General features: G+C 43.9%; 1 long non-coding RNA gene across 2 annotated transcripts; it reads left to right on the top strand.

The window, feature by feature from the left end:
- The first annotated feature begins 943 nt into the window (after nucleotides 1-943).
- On the top strand, nucleotides 944-2,115 carry LOC109276707 (uncharacterized). Of its 2 annotated transcripts, none has more exons than XR_008424757.1 (3): nucleotides 944-1,169; nucleotides 1,592-1,696; nucleotides 1,956-2,115. It is a non-coding gene; the product is annotated as an uncharacterized LOC109276707 (long non-coding RNA). The 2 variants fall into 2 exon arrangements; XR_002084808.2 differs by having other exon boundaries at nucleotides 944-1,336.
- The last annotated feature ends 12,074 nt before the right edge of the window (nucleotides 2,116-14,189 follow it).

Here is a 14,189-nt window from a genome sequence, read left to right as displayed (position 1 = left end):
ACCCTGAGCCTGACAAACACACCTCCTGGATTTTCAGGGGCAGCACTAACTTAGATCAGCCTCAACTCACTCCATAAGTAAGCAGCTTTTTTTTTTTCTTTTTTCTTTTTTCAGGTATCCTGAGGACGGGCCAGAAAACACGGTGAGGTACCCACCGAGCAGAGGCTGAGAGACTTTCCTTTTCTTCTATTTTTTTTTTTTTCCGACTCATCTGTTCCCTTTCTTCTTCTAGAGTTTTCAAATACTTCCCTTTTCTTTCCACTTTGTTATCCCCCGTTATCTTTGTCCAACCTTTCTTCCTGAAGCCCTCGTTCCTTTTAGGAGGTCTCAATGGCCTGCAGAACATCAATCAGCTGACTGCCTTCACTTTTTTGCTGACAGTATTTTCCTCCTTTGAAAAACAAACAAACAAGCATTTCCTTCTTCAACTCGGAAAACTTCTCCGAGCCCACACAATCACAGACTTTCAGATGACCTGCTGCAACTGTCCCCTCCCAGGGACGATTGTTATTATTATCAGAAGTAACTATTGGGTTGTTTCGTTTCCCTGTCTCAGGGAGCAAGCCGGAGACTTGGTGTAGGACATCTCAGCCAGGAGTGGGGCCCGCGGGCCCTTCCCACATCCCAGCACCCGGCCAGGGGGCTCTCTCTTCCTCGGGTTCCCCTGAAACCGCTCTCGTCGCCCCACAGAACCCCCTGATTGAGGGCCCCTACGCTAACTGGAACAGCGCGCATTCACCACCAGTCTCCCTCCTCCAGGCGCCGCGAGAGCGTTCCCACCTGGGGCCCGCCCCAGTGTTTCCCCGACCCCGCCCCCTGGAGTCTGACCAATCAGCTTCGGGCTTGCGTAGCAGCGCCTGATTGGTGGAACACGGAGGGCGCCCCAGAGAGGGCTGAGCTCATTGGACAGCTTCCCCGCGCGTCTATAAAAGTGTCGCGGCCACCGCGCGGGTAAGCGCGCTGGAGGGGTCCTGGCGGCGGACGAGAACGCTAAGCCTCGCGTCTCAAAGGCCCGGGCCGGGCCTGCCAGGGTCCCCTAGACCCCAGGTCCCTCACGCCCTTCGCACGCAGGGATGGGATGGCCTCCTTCGCCTCTCTCTGTCCGCGAGAGGAGCTCTACCTCTTAGCCTTTATCCCCAAAGAGAACATCCACTTGCTTTGACTTGGACGTAAGAAATATTTTTCGCTTATGGGTCATTGTAATTGTTCAAGTAAACTCTGAAAACGTTGGCAGTTATTCTCACGTGGAGAGGCTCCCTCACGAATCCATCACGCTGCGCAGTGTGCCCATGCGTCAGTAGAGGCAGAAAGTGAAGGAAGACACCAAAGCCACTAGGTGGGACTGGGGCTGGCCACCCTAGGGACATTCCCCAGCGGCTCATTCCTAATCGCCTTGGTTTAAAGACAACACACCTGTTTTTTCTCCTCGGAGGGTGGAGGGTACTGATGGTGGAGAAGAGGGATAAGGGGACAACCAGGGAATGTGGGCACATGGGTATCCTCAGTGTACACAAATGTCCCATTCCTAAGAGTGGTTTTTAATTTTATTCCTATGTCATTTTTTTAAAATTAAGATTTTTGCCATTTTTAGAGCACCTTTAGGTTCACGGCGCAGTTGAGGTGTGGAGATTTCCCATATACCCACTGCCTTCACACGTGCACAGCCTCCGCCGTTTGCAACATTCTTCGCCAGGGGGTACGTTTGTCATGGTTGATAAGCCTGTATTGAACATCATCATCATCCAAAGTCCGTAATTTACATTAGGGCTCACTCTTGGTGTTGTACGTTCTACGGGTTTGGGCAGGTGATGTATTATTTAGCAAATAACCCAAAACCAATTGGATCCACGTTTGTGAAATAAGGTTAATAGTGGTCGACCCCAGTTTGGAATTTGAAAGCAAGAAGGAAAAGGACAAATAGGACTATTGAGTAATATACTGGTTTTCTTATGCAGATTTGAAGGCAGTTCCGAGAGTAATTCCGGAAACATTCCAAGCAATATGATAGTGCCACCTGGGAAGAGATACATAGTGTTCCATGGGGACGCCTTTGAACGCAAGCCTCATTTGGATGTGTAAATTCTGATAATCAAAATTAGTCCATCTTTCCTCCCCCCCCCCCTTCTTCCATCTTTGTTTTAGTTTCACAAAAGATTTAGGGATGTAGCTTAATGACTGATTTCAATTAAAGCTACTTTGAAATGTGGAAATATATAAATGTGGAGTTTATTACTATTATTTTAGGCATTGCCAAATTTATTCCCCAAATTCTTGGTGATCACTGACTACATCCTATAATACTCAGATTAAAACAGGGTATAGGTATGTTACTGAAAAATTATGTAGATCAAAATTGAAATCGTTGGACAAAATGTTTTCCTGTTGACTGTGAATTGTTATTTGGGAAGTGCTTTAAAAATCTCTATTTCTGTTATTTTGAACTTGTAGGGATTCCTAGTTCTCCCTTAAAATTTTTCTAGTAATGAAATGTATAGATTGAACCACACGGGATTGCCAGGATTTTGGTTTTATTTGGTCAAAATAGTAAAAAACTGGCAATTTTGTGTGATTCAACCTAATATCTGAATAGGAAAAAATTTACTTAAAAAGAGGTTGAAGTTAATTCTTTTTTGATATGGATGATTACCTCCTAATGTATTGATTTTATAAGTTAAAATTTTATATATTGAGTTTACTTACAGCAGGAACCATTTAAAATTTACCAGACTTTTCTGTTTTGCACATGTGTGGTATGATATCCTGACTAGAAATTCAGGAATTTAGGGGCAACTAGAAACCTTTCAGCACATGTCTTTCGCAGCATTAACCACAATCCTCCCTGACAAGTTGGAGGTTACTGACTTTGAAACATAGCCAGTTGCCGAGAACCCAGTGTGTATTCTTTCCATGACCCTTAAAAACTGGCCTGTTTCCTATTAATGATTTTTTGTTTTGTTTGAGGCATGCTGTGGTCCAGTTTCCTGGTTAATTTCCAGATCTTCTGCCATTCTTCTTGTACAACTCATTTTCTTTGTGGTGGGTCTCACCCAGAGATACCATGTATAGAAAGGGGGCTTCTGGAAATTATCATGTTTCAGCAACAAAATTGTTTAAACATCTGACTATCATTTACAACCAACATCTCTGGTCTGATCCATGGAAAATATCACACATAGCAGAGAAAATTGAGAAGAGCTGGCAGAAGATCTCTGTTGAGTTTGCTTTGTGCACTGTTCAAATGGACTCCTAGGAGACCTCAGGCCAAGGGTATTTCTTTTTACTTCAATTTAACTTGTTGGGTGTGTTCCTTTCTGTGGAGACCAGAGGATCAGAGTCTGGTTTTGAAGGTGAACTTGAGAAATCAATTAGCCCAGCCTCCCCCTGTCTGGAAACTCAGCATCACGATGGACACAGAGCCTGGTCCAAGGCAAGAGGAGGCTCTTCAAAATTGTTGGGCAGGCAGGGGGCATTCTTGTTGGCCCTCACCCTTGCTGATGTTCTAGTCCCAAGTCACTATTTTTTTTTTTTTTATGTTTATTTATTTATCTTGAGAGAGAGAGAGGGAGAGAGAATTCCAAGCAGGCTCCATATTGTCAGTGCAGAGCCTTGCTGTGGGGCTCAAACCCACAAACTGCAAGATCGTGACCTGAGCCGAAGTCAGTCATTTAACCGACTGAGCCACCTCGGTGCCCCCCAAGTCCCCATTCTTCTGAGGGCCCTTCACAGGAGGAAACTCCTAGTGGTTTGCACCAGTAGTTTGTCATCCTGGAGAGCCATTGACTAGACCTGTCCTATAAATCTTTGGTTGGAACTTTGAATATATCTTGTTTTTAGGAGTTCATTGGCTTGTCGATTTCTCTAAGGCCATTTTTCTCCAGGTTTTTTTTTTTTTTTTTTTTTTTAATTTTAACATTTATTTATTTATTTTTGAGAGACAGAGAGAGACAGAGTGTGAGTAGCAGAGGGGCAGACACAGACTCTGAAACAGGCTCCGGGCTCTGAGCCATCAGCACAGAGCCCCATGCAGGGCTTGAACCCATGAAAGGTGAGATCATGACCCAAGCCGAAGTCAGATGCTTAATCGACTGAACCACCCAGGCATCCCTCCAGGGTTTTTGTTGTTGTTGTTGTTGTTGGTTTTTTTTTTGATGAGATAAGGAAAAGCTGCCAAGAACCTTAGTCAGTTAGCCTGGAGAGAACCTTGGAAGCTGAATCGCTTTCCTCTTAAGGTATGACTGGTCTTGCTCACGATGAGATTTCCCTCTACTTTGAAGGTGTTGAGCTCAACAGGGATGAGACGATTCCACAGCTTTAGGAACACTGGTAACAGCCCTACTTTCCTTGACATAAGATGTGAAGTTCTTTGTTGAGCCCTATTGGGCACATGCTCCTAGAATATAAATTACACTATTATTAATGCAGTTTGCAGGATAAAAACTTTGGGATAATTAGTGAACAAGTCAGTCACCCGTAAGACACACAATCAGAGCAAATCTGGCTTCATTAGTTTCTTCACAACGTGAAACTCCTGGTTAATAATTATAGCTGTCTTAATTGAACATCAGGTGGTAGTTTTCTATCAGCTGAGGAAGAAATAGATTTTGGTTTCATGCTCTTATCTTGTACTAATTAAGGTATGAAATGTCTTTGTTTACAAAAGCATGTTTGCATGTCTTTAATTTTTTTTTAAATGTTTTTATTTATTTTTGAGACAAAGAGAGACAGAGCATGAGCAGGGGAGGGGCAGAGAGAGAGGGGGACACAGAATCCGAAGCAGGCTCCAGGCTCTGAGCTGTCAGCATAGAGCCCGACATGGGGCTCAAACTCACAGACCGTGAGATCATGACCTGAGCTGAAGTCAGACACCCAAGCAGCTGAGCCACCCAGGTGCCCCTGCGTGTCTTTAAGTGAGTGCAAGCCAGTAGAAATGGAGGGCTTTCTGCATCTGTGGTTTAACATTTTCTAGTAGTCCCATTGAAAAGTAAAGAGAAACAGGTGAAATTAATTTTAGTGATAACTATTTAACTTACTATATCAAAAATATCATGTTACCATGTAATCACTATAAAAATCATTAACGAGATATTTTGTATTTTTATTTTTGTATGAAATCTTAGAAATCCAGTATATATTTGTCCATGTAGAGTACATATTAATTTGGACTGGCCACATTTCAAATGCTCAGTCACCGCATGTAGCTAGTGGCTGTTGGACTGGACAGTGCAGCTTTAAACTGAGATTGTAGTTAGGCGGAGGGTTTTATAGGGGAGAGAGAAATGGGCAGGAAAGAGAGAGAGGGAAAAAAAAAAAAAAAAAGAGTCCCTCTGGATACAGAGATTCCTTGGCACCAGATTTCCAAGAGTGTGCATTCCTCCGTTCAACATCTAACCTTTAAACCGAAAACATTGACTCTTTAACACCCCAGCAGGAGATTGTGATTACAAGAAGAAAACAATCCTGTAGACCCAGTGTCTGTCCTAAACAAGTTGAGAAGTGAGAGTAGGTGGTTGTGGTCTGATGGAATCCGAGTGGGCTTTGGGAACAGAACAGGTAGAATGGAGTTCAGACCAGCCTTGCTGTGTCTGAGCTGTGAGCTTATGCACGTCTGTAGCTTCTTTGGCCCTTACCCACTTTAATAATAGGCACAAAAGCGCCAGTCTTGCAGAATTTTAGTGGGGATTAAGTTAGATTCCTTATAGGACTGTACTTCGTGCGGTCAGTGTGCAGTATGTGGAAGTCTCCTGGTGTTGTCTGCCTCCGACTCCATCTATTTTTCCCATTAGGGCATTTTGCTCATCTCCCTTCGCTCCTTCTTTTAAAGTCTGGACGGATTTCCTGCTCCGCATTCCCAGAACCTCAATTTCTGATGCAGCGCTGACTCATAGGCCTGCTGCTGTTGTGATTATGGTATAAATATCGGAAACTTATTGTTGAGGCACCAGTAATGATGGCGACAACAATTCGGCTACTGTCCGCTCCAAATCCACGTGAAATGTTCCATTAAGTCACTCCAGACTCTCCGCAAAGAGCAGCAGTACTTCTGTTTTTGGCCAATGGGTGGTAGCATTGTCTAAGCCACTGGTCTCTGAGCTGCTGGGTCTTCAGGGTTAGTTTTCCTTTTTTTTGTGCTTTGCCAATTATCTGCGGTTCATTCCCTCAACCTGGAAGAGAGGGAGCTTTTCACCAAAAAGTCTAGGACTCTGGAGTACAATGGCAGCTTCCAGAATGTGAGAGGAAGGCCAGGACACAGAGCTGCTGTTCATTCAGACACTGGGGGAGACTGCTCAGGTCCAGAGTCAACGTGTCTGTTGGGGTGGGTCCAGGGCAGGAGTCTGGGAGGCTGATGGGCATCCAATGCTGGTCCTGTAGGTTCACTGTGAGCACTGGGAAATGACTTTATCACTTTCATCCCCTTATTAGGGGATCATCTTTGAATCAGGAGGATGTGCTTTAAAAATATTCTGCCCTTTATTTTTTTCTTTTAGTATCTCGTCACCTGAAATTTGCCATACACGCCCCTCCCCCCCGACACCCACTACAATGCCGGTTTGGCTTTCTGAATACTAATCTTCAGGCTCCTCGTTACTCGACTATTTGAATTAAAGGGAGTCTGATCATACTTGCAGACTTAGACTTCTTTCAGACTTTCCTTTACATTTCCTGATTTTTGTCAGGTGACTGATTTGGTATGGACCAAGAGAACAACATTTGGGAAATGCAGAAAATCACGAAGAAGAAAATAAAATCCAACCATTAGCTTTAAAAGATACGTGTGTTGGGTAATAGGATAGAAAACTATTGGTTGTTATAGAGGCATGGACTAAACCAGAAAAAATTTCTGAATTGAAGTCAAGCTACATGCATTTTATGATTAACCCTGCTGACAAAAGAGGGGGGGAACATGAAGCATCTAGGATTATCTTGTTCTGTCGGATTATTCAGTTATTCACTAATATATGAAATCATTTAAAGGCCTTCTGCGTGCTGATCAGGGAGAGGGGAGTTAAGCACTGAATAAGACGGTTTTTTGCCTGTAAGCTCCTTACAGTTTCCTGGAGAAGAGAGACAAGCAAGTCAAAATCCCAGTGTGGTGAGTACCACAATAGGGGCACACACTTTGTTATAGAAGCAGAGAGAAAGGCATTGAACTGCCCACTGGTGGCCAGGAAAGGCTTTATAGGGAGATGCCACAAACCAAGTCTTTAAAGGCAAATAGATTGGGCGTGGGAGTCGGGAAGAAGGACATTTTAGGCAGAGGAAAGAAACGTGTAAAGACATTTATATTAGATTACTTGATGTTTGCAAGGAATGGTAAGTACCATTGTATGAAGCGGGGGCAGAATGTGTAAATATATGGGGCAGGAGAGGGAGGGGTGGGAGATGAGCTTGGACAGGGAAGTGGAGGTGAGATAACAATGGGCGTTTTATGCCATGTTGAATCCTTTGGAATTTTATAGGATTTGATGAGAAATGGATGTTGGGGGGGAGGTAGGTGGGAGCGATATGGGTTGAGTCCCATTAGGCTATGGATTCGGACGACCGGATGAATGTTTGTAACAAAGGGTTGTGGGAGGTGAGAAAATGGTGTAGTCGCTTTGACTTCGGGGGATCTGGCCCAGGGACGCCTGACTGTATGGACCTGCCCATCAGGAGAGAGATTAGATTTCCAGTTACACATTTTGGTTAATAATAATTACCATTTGCTGAAGACTTAGGATGTGCCAGATTCTGCACGAACTCTCACCTTAAATCCTTTTAACAACCCTATAGACACATTTGGCACGTGAGGAAGATCAAGATACAGTGACTTGTCCAACACTGGCTTGCCCAGCAGGGGGTGGAGCTGGGATTTGAGCCCATTCTGATTTCAGAGCCTGAACGCCCCACCACGGCCTTCTACAGCAGCCGCCTGCACAGAGGTGAAGTTAGACAACAGCACACAGGCCTTTCAGGGACAGGATGGAACATGAGAGAAGGACTAAGGCGGGAGCTCTGCGGAAGATGCTTGTGGGACAGGTAGCAGCAGACGAGCTCACAGAGCCCAGACTGGAGTTGCCTGGAGGGAGGAGGAAAACAAGGAAAGCATATCGTCCAGAAAGCCAAGAGGAGAATTTCAAGGGGAGAGGGGTCCATGGTGGCAAATATCACAGGGGGGTGAAGTAACCGGACTGAATGAAACCGTTGCTTTTTTAATGTTTATTTTTGAGAGAGAGAGAGAGAGAGAGCGAGAGCGAGCAGGAGAGGGGCAGAGAGAGAGGGAGACAATCGGAAGCAGGCTCCAGGCTCTGAGGTGTCAGCACAGAGCCCGACACGGGTCTCAAACCCATGAACCATGAGATCATGACCTGAGCCAAAGTTGGATGCTCAACTGACTGAGCCACCTGGGGCCCCATGAATGAGACCTTTGTATTTTCTCCCCTGAGTGTCTTCCTGGCACCAGCTCCACAATGCCATCTGATGGCCAAACATAAACATTTAGGGGCTCCACAGGCTTTGTCACCCCCTAAGTTGTGTTTCTGTTGATAATATGACTATCTTCTCAGACATCCAGAATGCATACGTCAGGATGGTCTTTGATGTTCTGGTCCCACATGACCACCGATGGCAAATCCCGTTGACCCTGACTCAACCTTTCTCTAGTCTACCTCTTCCTCTTCACACCCTCTCTGAAACCCCGGATCTTTTTTTTTTTTTAATCTACACCATCATATTTCTATCCTGACTTGTCTGTTTGCCTCTGGTTGCATTTTCCTCTAATCTGTGTTCTGAAGTCTCACCGTGCCACTCCTGAGCTCAGAACCTTCAGTGGCTTTTCATTATTTACAATACAAATTCCAAATTCTTATTGAAGGCCATCTGTGAAATAGTTATAGCTTACTTTCCGACTTTCCCCCCTCTGCTTTATATGCCTCGCAGCCTATTTTCCAGCCAGACTGAAAAATGTCTTGTTTTCTGTGTTGGCCTCCTCAGATCCATTGGTTAGGCCAATCTTTCCAGCTGGATGCACTTTTCTTTCATCTTTCAGGTTGAAATCTTACCCATCCTTCAAAGGTCATCTGAAATACTCTTTTCTCTGTGAAGCTTTTCTTGACCCCTTCCACCAGGAATGATTTCAGGTTTCTCTGAGCTCAGATGAGTATGGCACTTGACCCCTCTCAGGGCAATAACTTTCTGTGTGTTTTTTTTTTTTTTTCTACTTTCTATTATATTTTTCTTTTCTTTATTTTTTTGGTTTTGATTTTATTTTTGTTTTTGTGTATGTGTCTTGACTTAGTTTTTGAAGGCAAAGTCTATTTCTTACCTATTTTTCTATTCCTCATTTTGCTTGTCACATGAGTGTTTTATAATAAAGATGTTTGGTTTAGTTGAATATTTATTGAATGGATGGATGGATAACTGACATTACTGTCAAGATTTGTGCAATCTCTGTATATTTTATTTTTTAATGTCAATGTCTACAATAGAAGGCTTAATTATTAATCATATATTAAGTATATATGATTCTTGAGGTATGCTCTAAAGAACTAAATTTTCCTATTGGGGAAAAATCTACTGGACTTTTGTTTGGAGCATCTCAGCATCCTATTAGGTTATTCTTGAGTCATTTAATGTGATCACCTTTTTTTAAAGCTTATTTATTTATTTTGTGTGTGTGTGTGTGTGAGAGAGAGAGAGAGAGAGAGAGCGCGCGCGCAAGAGCGCAAGTTGGGGAGGGGCAGAGAGGGAGAGAATCCTAAGCAGGCTCTGTGCTGTCAGCACAGAGCCCAACTTGGGGCTTGATCTCATGAGCCGTGGGATGATGACCTGAGCTGAAACCAAGAGTCAGATGCTTAACCGATTAAGCCACTCAGGTGCCCCATTATGTGATCGCTCTTTGAAGGTGGGTAGATAAAGGAAAAGGAAAAGGTACTTCTTTGGGGATGGCGTCCTGGGTCCCTTGGAAACGCCTTCATGCTTAGTATAACATTTCCAGGTTTTCCCTTGACTCATAGACGAAAGCGGATTAGAGAAGCAGAAGCCATAGCCATGACGCTGGACCCAGTTTGGTGGTGCCTGCCTGTCCTGCTTGTGAAATTCAATCTGGAGTGTGGAGTTTCCACAGCTGAGCCTATTATCCCATGGACAGGTCTCTTGAGCTTTCTCTGCCTTTGAGGGTATTGTCTTTTCTTAGCCACACATGGTGAGCATCATGTTAAGCAAAATGCAGGGAACTCAAAGGAGGGATCAATGGAAAATGTCTTATGGTGTTATGTTTATTTGGGTTTCGTTGTCAAGTTTAAGTCTTATAATTTGAGCACATGGTCAGTTGCAGCTCTTAGTTTCTTACCAGCTTGACGGAGTTAAATGCCTCTTTGGGAATGGAATCCAGGTTTCCTTATATCCTTTTTAGCTACTGTTGTTGATGATGGTGTGGATAATCTAAGGGAAAACTCTCACGTAAGGAGATCCTGGGGTTATCCAGAATTTGGGAGTGCTTCAGACAATCCACCTATTTAAACTTGAATGTCCTACGGAAGATAGCAGATCTTCATTATAGAAGACCCAGGGAAATTAAATTTGTTGCTGATTATCTGCTGGGCATGGAATCTGGCAGAGAGCAATTCAGTAATAGTCTTATTAAAAATCTCTTCCCAGCTGCCTCTCCTCATCTTTCTTATACATCTTCTTCCCTCAGTCCAGCGATGAGCTAGCCAATAGGCAGTTGTGAATCAAGGTGAATGCTACATCTCCATTAAAAGGCAGGGCTCCTCCAATCCAGGGGTTGGGGGTGGGAAAAGATACCCACCACCAGCTGCCTTTCTGGAGTAGGAGCTCCAGACCAGGAGCAGCCTGGTTCTTCTTTGACCTGGTCCATAGGTACCTATATCCCAAATGTGAAGCTCAAAAATAAAGAAGGTCCTATGTGCTACACCCTCCGTTAGCTTGCATATCACTTTGTGGTTGCGTCCTCCCTTTCTCTGGGTCCCCTTTCACCTAAGCTCTGACTTATCCACACCGGCACCTTTCCACATAGAACCTGAAGGGATCACTTTGGAATCTTTTTCACCAGAAGGCATTGGATCCACAGAGGCTCACAGTCTTTTTCATCTATTTTAGAAGGAATAGATTTGGTATTTTTGTGTAAGCACTCTAGTGACTTTTCCTTAATTCTTTGTTCCTTTGGTCCTGGGTTCCACACTTTTGTCCCTTCTAACTTAGCCCTGTTATAATCTGTGTCTGATGCCTTTGCCTGCTATTCATTAGAGACTTGAGGACAGGAGAATCTTGATTTCTAGAATTCAAAATGAATAGGAGTCTCTTTTTAAAAGGGGATCAGATCAGAAATACCTTTTGTGCTATGGATAAGCTATAGTTTGGAAATTTTATGTGGAGTGTGAGTCTGAGAATTAGGAATTTAGATTTAGAATTGGTGGTCTAAAGATTTTGGCTTCTGCTTTATGGAATTCACCCAAACAGGTTGGTAGAATCAGGTGACTCACGACACAAGCGAAGGTAGCTAATCTTTAATATCCTAGCCAAGATTGTGAAGAGTGACAAACTTGGCAGGTGGTGACTACATTTATTGTGGTGAGCACTGAGTAGGGTACAGAATTGTCAAATCACTATATTGTACACCTGACACTAACATAACATTGTAGGTCAACTCAACTTCAGTTAAAAAAAGCAAATAACCAAAAAAAGTCTATTTCAGAAAAGTGGACAATCTGGAAAACAGGCCATTTTATATCTCTAAGTATCTTCTTAAACCTTCTATAATGATTGAGAATGATCCATATATAATATCCAAAGCAGTGCAAAATATTGAAGCCAGCAGAGGCACCTGGGTGGCTCAGTCGGTTAAACATCAGACTTAGGCTCGGGTCATGATCTCAGGGTTCATGAGTTTGAGGAGTATGTACTTCACAGTTTTCTTGTTATTTCTTATGACAAAGCATATTTTCTCACTTTATCATCATCATCATGTCCTTGTGATGAAAACATTATTGTTATAAAAAAAATTTTTTTTAATTTTTTAATGTTTATTTATTTTTGTGAGAGAGAGTACAAGCAGGGGATGGGGAGAGAGAGAGGGAGACACAGAATCCAAAACAGGCTTCAGGCTCCGAGCTGTCAGCACAGAGCCCAGTGTGGGGCCTAAACCCACAAACCATGAGATGGTGAACTGAGCTGAAGTTGGATGCTTAACCGACTGAGCCACCCAGGTGTCCCTTCCCAAGTTTCTTAAAATTCATTTTCTTATTTTATTTTTATTTATTTTCTTTTGGAGAGAAAGAGAGAGAGAGAGAGAGCACATGGGTGGGGGAGAGGGGCAGAGGGAGAGAGAGAGAGAGGATCTCAAGCAGGCTCCATGATGTCAGCACAGAGCCTGATGCAGGACTTGATCCCGTGACCCTGGGATCATGACCTGAGCTGAAATCAAGAGTCAGGCACTCAACCAACTGAGCCGCCCAGGTGCCCCACCATATATATATATATATTTTTAGTGTTTATTTATTTATTCTGAGAGGGTGAGAGAGAACACGTGTGAGAGAGTGCGACTGGGAGTGGGGCAGGGGCAGAGAGAGAGAGGGAGAGAGAGAATCCCAAGCAGGTTCTGCCCTGAATAGCATGGGATTCGATCTCAAAACCCTGGGATCATGACCTGGGCCAAAATCAAGAGTTGGATGCTTAACCAACTGAGCCAGTCAGGCGCCCCACTGTTACTTTATTTTATAGATAAAATACTTTATTACTTTACTTTATTACTTTATTTTATAGACTGAGGCCAGAAAGTTTAGGTTCGTTGCCCCAAGTTCTCATACACAGTGACTAAGACGATCCAGGTCATCTGACTTCGGGTATCATCCACCTTCCATACATTTAAGTCTATATTTTGGTGGGCAAGTGAGATAAAGACAAAAAAAACCTACAACGTGTTCACATTCAGGAGCTTTCCTTTTCCCCCTGCCTTGCAAGAGGAAGTAGGCTTCTTGGATGTGTGGCCGCTTTTGCTCACGATGTGTGGGATCACATCTTAAGGAGGCAGTGGGGCTGAGGGATGGGCTCCCTGGCAAGGGCACGGCAGTCCTGGAGGGAAAGAAGAGCATTCCAAAAAGCAAAGCCAGAAGGGGGATGACAGCAAATGCCAGCTGAGGTCTGAGAGAGCGTGTTTGGGCAGAGGGGGAGTGTGGGATGTCACGTCTGTGCTCTCTGAGAGAGAGAGTAGGAAACGGATAGGGAAAGACAGTCTGAGAAGTTTTATTATTATTATTATTATTATTATTATTATTATTATTACGAATGGAATGCTCACTGGGTGTCCTTTAAAGAAAATTCCAGCTAAGATTTTAATTGCTTTTAAGATTTCTTTGAAGGCCAGTTTGTTCTTTCTTTGGATTCAGCACCTCTCCACAGCTTTATGGGTGTTATATGAGCTAAAAGCCCAAGACGTGAGTCCGGGTTTTCACTCTCTCCTGTGCAGGGGAAAAGGGGCCAACAGTGTGCTTAGTCCCAGCTCAACAGCACCAACCAGAACTTGTAGAGAAATGGGCCAGGGGAAACATCCCCCTCACTTCCTCAGCTCCGTTGGCGGAGGTCACAGACAGGCTTGAGGCAAAGAACCTCAGAGTTGAATTCTGAGGGTCTTTACTTCGGAAGTCCTTATTTTCTTCTTAAACCCAGGAAATTCTTCTTGGTGTTAATATGATCCTTCCCTGATTACATAATGATCACAAATATCATTTTATTCACAGGAAGAGAAGTAGCAAAGCTCTAAAGGGAGAATTATTTTTTTGCAATTTCCCCCCATTTCATCGCTCGTGGTGAGTAAGCGTGGTCTTATGACTCAATTCCACTGGTGTAATAGCCTGGGCGGCAGTGCCGGCCATGGGTCGGGAGCCAGGGATGGAAATGTGCTGGAAAAGTGCTGCCTTAGCTGAACTGCTGACCTTGTCCCAGGAGAGGATATAGTGCGTCTCAGCCCAGTCAGGGTTGGGAATAGGAAAATCTGAGGCCAAAGGTAGACTCTGGCATATGACTTGTCTGGGCACTTCGGGTCTAATTTTGCTGAGAATTGGTATTTTATCTGCTGGTTTCAAGGCTGTTGGTTCACAGACAGGACATCGATTACTCACTAATGTCCAGAATGGGGCATCCACGTGCTGACTGAGAGAGCAACACCCTGTAGTTTGAATACGAGTGGGAGCAAA

The sequence above is a fragment of the Panthera pardus genome, unplaced genomic scaffold (genome assembly GCF_024362965.1).
Source record: "Panthera pardus isolate Hobbes unplaced genomic scaffold, ASM2436296v1 HiC_scaffold_21, whole genome shotgun sequence".
Taxonomy (NCBI): domain Eukaryota; kingdom Metazoa; phylum Chordata; class Mammalia; order Carnivora; family Felidae; genus Panthera; species Panthera pardus.
The sequence above is the reverse complement of the archived record's forward strand: the minus strand, read 5'-3'. Positions and strand labels throughout refer to the sequence as shown.